The sequence below is a fragment of the Lygodium microphyllum genome, chromosome 2, assembly GCF_053477565.2.
Source record: "Lygodium microphyllum isolate KBCC chromosome 2, Lygodium_microphyllum_v1.1.10, whole genome shotgun sequence".
Taxonomy (NCBI): domain Eukaryota; kingdom Viridiplantae; phylum Streptophyta; class Polypodiopsida; order Schizaeales; family Lygodiaceae; genus Lygodium; species Lygodium microphyllum.
In genome coordinates this window covers 83,163,530-83,169,556 of record NC_141136.1, presented here as the reverse complement: position 1 = coordinate 83,169,556, position 6,027 = coordinate 83,163,530, and the positions used below count along the sequence as shown (strand labels likewise).

Sequence of the window (6,027 nt, the reverse complement as noted above, 5' to 3'; positions counted from 1 at the left end):
GTTTTGCATTCCGATGTATGATCTCAGTTACGTTAAACACAATAATGGCATTAACTAATAATCCAGTTCTGAGGAAAAGTGATGAGTTCTGGCAGAGGGCAGATTGACATTTAGATCTGATGCAGCTGATACTGCTATTTCAGAAAATGATGCTGCTGAGGAAACACCTGAAGATACTCAACTAGTTGTGGATACTGAACCTGTTGATGAAAATACCCCTGTTGAAGGAGAGAGTTAGTAGCTTAGGCATTAGGTACAGCTGTAAGGACCTGCTGTTGTCGTAGATTCTGCATTTTGGAATTATCTGGAGAGGACACAATGGTAGGTCCAGATTGTCACACAAAGTAGAAATTCATAAGGCATGTGCCTCTTTCAAGAGGGGAACAAGCTTGTTCTGAGAATGCAGGGCCGCTGTGTCATCACAGCCGCCAATATGCTTTCCACCAATAAACACGCTGGGAACTGTTCTCTGGTGAATCCATTCAGCTAGAGTTGCCTATATGTCAGCCCAATCGCTTTCCTGATCAAGCTCAACAACCTTGGTCTTTGCAATGAGGGATGCCAAAAGGTCCTTTACACGCTTGCAATATGGGCAATATGTCTTGCTGCATCATGCAACCAACAAAACATCCGACAAAACATTGCTAGCCTTTCTACCTTACACTAATCGCCAGGCGCTGCACTTCTTGGGAAAATGGAGTTCCTCCAATTCTGCGGCGATCAATCTTCCTGCTAGTCTCTCCTCCTCCTTTGCCATGTCGAGGAAGGCACAGTCCTACGAGCTTAACCGTGGTTATTACTGCTATAGATCGATCTTCTCCTTCTACAAGACCTTTCATCTACCTATCTCAGACGGTAAAAGAATCCCTGGGCTGAAACGTAACGTATAAGAAGCAATGACCACCTAGTGCATCTAGCTCAAGAGTTGGATTATCAAAGCAAGCTTTTGTCAGTGAATCCCATGAAAAGGGTGTCCAAAAAAATCAGTTGCGGTACTGCGTCTTCTTGAGGTTCTATGTCTGAGAAGGGCCAATCCTTTGGAGTTCCACCCTCCAATCAAGTGCAAGTTGAGATTCATGAGGAAAAAAAAAACATGCTAGAGTCGCTGTCGGGGAAGGTGATGCATCAATCACCTAGTAGACATCCTCCAATATGGAATAGAGTCGTGTGCAGAGATCACCAATCCTCCCCCAGTCGTCTTCTCAGTCTTTTTGCTCTTCTGAGTCAGCGTGATTTCTTTCGATGATGTTTGAAGGCAGAGAGTGATTTCTTTTGATCAAACGATCCATCTCTTCATGAAAATAGAAACAAGAAATCAGTAAAAAAAACTCTTTCTCCTATCGCTCTGAGTGTTATTGTCCCCCGTGCATGAATTCGTTCATCCTCCCCAAAAACAACCTGCTTTCCTATTGCTTTTTCCCTCCAAAAGCAGTTCAAAACCAAATTAGTTTTCCCTTCTCCTCTTTTTAGCTGAGCGAGGATTAAAAAAACTCCTCTTAGCCAAGATAGTTTCTTTACACCCTTAAGAGATCTATACACCAACATTGATTTTGACCTTGAGGATTATGTTTAAAGTCATGCATTACCCCTTTGACAGTCAGCTTTACAATGAGTAATCTGCACATAGACTTCGACTTCGGCCTTGAAAATTGGATGGCAAAATACTGCCTTGGTGCTTCACTAATGCTTTGCTCGCTTAAGCAGCTTTTGAGAGACTTCCTTCAACTCTATGTCGTGGGAACTTTTGAACTTAGATGATCGCTTCCACAAACCTTCCTTTGATTCCATAATTCCCTGCACTTTTCTTAGAGATCATCATTGAAATTATCAGCTTGATAATGTCCTTTGGCATCAGTTTTTCATATTTTTCTAACACACACACATCATGCATCCAAACAGAATCACACACACACACTAACGGAATATATACATTGGATGCGGATTATCGTAATGCATCACACACACCATGAATCACCTAGAAAATAACACAAATGCACAACAAAAGAAATGGAGGTGTTTACGGCTCGGATGCGTAGCAGCAGGACATCCACCCCCTCTAAACCTGTGCATCCTCCAGATGAGCCAACTATCCAGGATCATTCAAATCCACAAACAGGTCGAGTCCATCTTCTGTTTCTAGTAGACCTGTTTCTCCATCAGCTTCATCATTCATATACTCTGCTTCTTCTGCTTGTCTTTCTTCTACCTGCTCTTCTTCTATCAATGCTTCAAGTGCATATTCTTCATCTTCTCTTCTCTTGAAAATCTTGACTCGTTTTCCAGCAATGGGCACCCTCAATACTGTTCCATCTAATTCAGCCAACTCATAGGTACCATTGTCAAAAGCATGTTTCACCTCATACGGTCCAAACCATCTTTGAACCATTTTTCTCATGCTACTATGCTGATTCTCTAGATTACTGTCATAGACTAGAACCCAAACTCCTTCTTTTATGGCTCTAGGCCTCAAGCGATGCCTTAAATCAAACCTGTCCTTGTTTCTAAGTCGGGCTGCCTTCAAACGATCAATTGCTAGCTGCACATCTTCTGTCCTTCTCTCTAGTTGACGAATCCGAAGAGCTAGAAGCTCTTCCCTTGATAAATTCTCATGCCACGGAAGAACACTCCAAGTGAGAGTACAAATTTCTGTAGGCATGACAGGTTTTTACCCATACATCAACTCTGTAGGCATGTATCCAGTAGTCACACTATGTGTAGAGCGATCAGCCCACAGCACAAAAGGTAGTAATCTCGGCCAATCCCCAATCCGAACTCTACAAGATTTTGCCAATGCTTTAACTATCGGCGGATGTCCTCTTTCACTCTTGCCATTTCCCTCTGGATTATAGGCAGTAGTAAGAGCCAATTTAATCCTAAGCCGTGAGAAAAATTCTCTAGCTTCATCTGCATCTAGCTCTCCACAATCAGCTGTAATCTTGCCTATACATCCATACCTGCAAAATATTTCTTCCAACAAGAATTTACATACTGTAGTGGTAGTCTTTGTCTGCAAAGATCTGCCTTCAACATAGTTTGTAAGATCCTCCCTAGCCAAGACAAGATATCTCATCTGCCAAAGTCCCACTGGCAAAGTAACCAAGTCTACCATCCACTTATAATGCATACATAGTGGATAAGTCGGATACAACTCATCACGATGTCGCACTAAAGAGTAAAGCTGGCAGTCCCTGCAAGTCTCCACAAAGTGAGAAACATCTTTATACATCCCTTTCCACCAGTATCTTTCTTTGATTTTCTCATAGGTAGCCCACACACCTCTATGTCCAGCCCATGAGCTCTCATGAAACTCTCACATAATCTATATCTGCATCGCTACATCACAAACTACTCTCAAGGGCAAGCCTCCTCTCTTCTTTGGATGCTTCCAAAGAAAACCATCTTTCAAGAAATACCCATAAGCCTTCCTTCTGATTTTCTTGAATTTATCATCTGTCCAATCAGCTCTTCGAGTTAATGAACTTAGATACTGTCCAATTTGCAGCCACTCGTCAACATAAAGTTTTTCAATAAAGGCTTCAACAGTACATGACAATCATGAACAAGGACAGAAGCTGCAAACTCTGTCTCATCTTCTTCTGCAAGCATTGACTCCTCATCCTCATATCTCGCTCTAGATAGCATGTCTCCAACTCGATTATCTTTCCCTTCTATGTGTCGAAATTCTAGATTCAATGATTTGATATAGGCAATCCATCGGAGCATCGCTATATCTGGAGTCGAGCAGCTAGTAATCATACCAAGCAAAGGCAAACAATCTGTTTCCACAACAACTGAAGCTCCAATAAAATACCCTTTGTCACACTTCAGTGCAGTGACTACTCCCCACAACTCTCTTTTAATCTGCGGATATCTCCTTTGCCGCTCATTAAGAACTTTAGCTCCAAAGCGGATTGCATACCTATTTCCATCATCATCATCCTGTCCCACTGCCCAACCTATGCCAATAGGGCTAGTATCAATTGTCAACATGATCGGCCGTCCACACTGATAATCCGCCTTGCAAAGAGTAGGAGCTGACTGCAACAGCTTCTTGAGTTTACGCATGGCTTTCGAATGCTTCTCATCCCAATGAAATTTTTGCCCCTTTCAAAGTAGCTGATAGAGAACATCTGCTATATGAGCAAAATGAGGAATCCAAATCATGTAAAATACACAAGCTCCCACAAATCTCCGCATCTCTGAAGTAGTCAAGCAATACTCTGCAATCCTGCTTATGGCATCCACCTTTGTAGGTGAAGGCTTCCTGCCATAATATCCAACCATATGCCCAACTATGATGACTTCATTAACACCAAAGACAGATTTCAGCCCTGAAAGAGTAAAATTTACCTCCTCTAATCGTGTCAATATTTGATCACAAGCAACCAAGTGGTTAGCCACAAACTGTCTACATCCATGCAAATCAAGACTTTCATTCTTTTCTTCTTCTGCACAACCCTTAATAGGCACATCATCTAGAAAAGGCATGGTATACTACGGAATATAGTCTCGTAGAACTCTATGCATAGCATTCATCATATGAGCAACTGAGTTTGTGGCACCTTGAGGCAAGGTACACATCCTCACAAGACCAATAGGTGTCCGCATAGTAGTAATATCTCTGCTTTCCAAGGAAAGCTGAAACTGATCATAACCTGAATACAAGTCACCTAGAGAATAGATGGCTCGTCCTGTAAAAGCCTCAGCAAATTCATCCACAACTGGACCTGTTTCCACATTCCTTATTGTCACTTTGTTCACGGGCTGCATATCTTAAATAAATCTCAAAGTACCATTCTTCTTTGGTACAGTAAACCACCTGTTAGAATAGGGTGCAGAAGAGGGTTCCAAAATCCCCATCTTAATCTTCTCATTCAGCAACTCTATCAGCTTTGGCAAGTGTGCTTTAGGCACAGGTATAGGACGTATATTCCATGGTACATGAGGAACAGTGAAGATGACCATAGGTGCAACCAATTCGGGGCTAATGCAGCCAATTTCATGTGGAAAGAAAGCAAATGCCTTACCATGACGTCCAAGCATCTCTCTAAAACATTCTTTTTCCATTGGAAGCAAGAAATCATCATTTCCAATCTTCAATTCTGCAAGAGTTTCAGCTGTAAATTTATGTCCAATATTTGCAGGATCTCTCAACATAGGCTGCTTCATAGCTTTTTCAATCTGCTCATCACTATCAGGAGGAAGCGGCCCTGCAACTGGCTTAACCTTCTTATCAACTGTTTTATACTTTGTATCAACCTTGGCATCATTCAAGCACTCTTTTCTTTGCTGCAATTTCTGCAAATTTTCAGCAACTCTCAACTCTGTTGGCTGAAAAATTTCAGCCCTTTGCTCTATGGACTGCATGGGTGCAGCATGAAACTCTGTATGCTGAAATTTTTCAGCATTCAACTCTGTTTGCTGAATGGATTCAGCCCTCGGCTCTATGGACTGCATGGGTGCAGCCTCATACTCCATATGCTGAAATTTTCCAGCATTTAACTCTGTTGGCTGAATGATTTCAGCCCTCTGCAACTCTGTTAGCTGATCAAGATCAGCCATAAATTCAGTTTGCTGAGTTTTCTCAGCCTCTAACTCTGCTTCCAGTATAAAACCAGAAATTTTCTGAAACATATCCAAGGTTTGCACATGTATGATCTTTGAACCCTTACATACATCAGTTTTCAGCATCACTCCCATCTCAAACAATGTATCTGCATAAGACATCCCTTCATACAATCCATTTACATGCTCTTCTGCTTGCAAAATACCTGCATTCTTCAATTCTTTCTCCTTACGACCAATGTACTGCTTGGCAGCTCTAGGCAAATCTGAAATTTTCTGATAACTCACTGAACTATCTGAAGAAAAACCAACAAAATTATTGGAGAAAGACTGGCTGCCAGGAGGCGAGATCTCCTCTTTTCTCCACTCCGTACCACTGGCGTCTCGCAAGACAGTGGTACCTAATGAAAATCCAACTCCTTCGCAGGTAGTGGTGTCTCCCGCAAGGAGTCCCTGTTTCTC

The 6,027-nt window shown here is 42.0% G+C and overlaps 1 pseudogene; it reads right to left on the bottom strand.

Annotated features, from left to right (window-relative positions):
- Nucleotides 1-352: 352 nt before the first annotated feature.
- Nucleotides 353-757, bottom strand: LOC148039954 (glutaredoxin pseudogene; annotated as a pseudogene).
- Between the last annotated feature and the right edge of the window lie 5,270 nt (nt 758-6,027).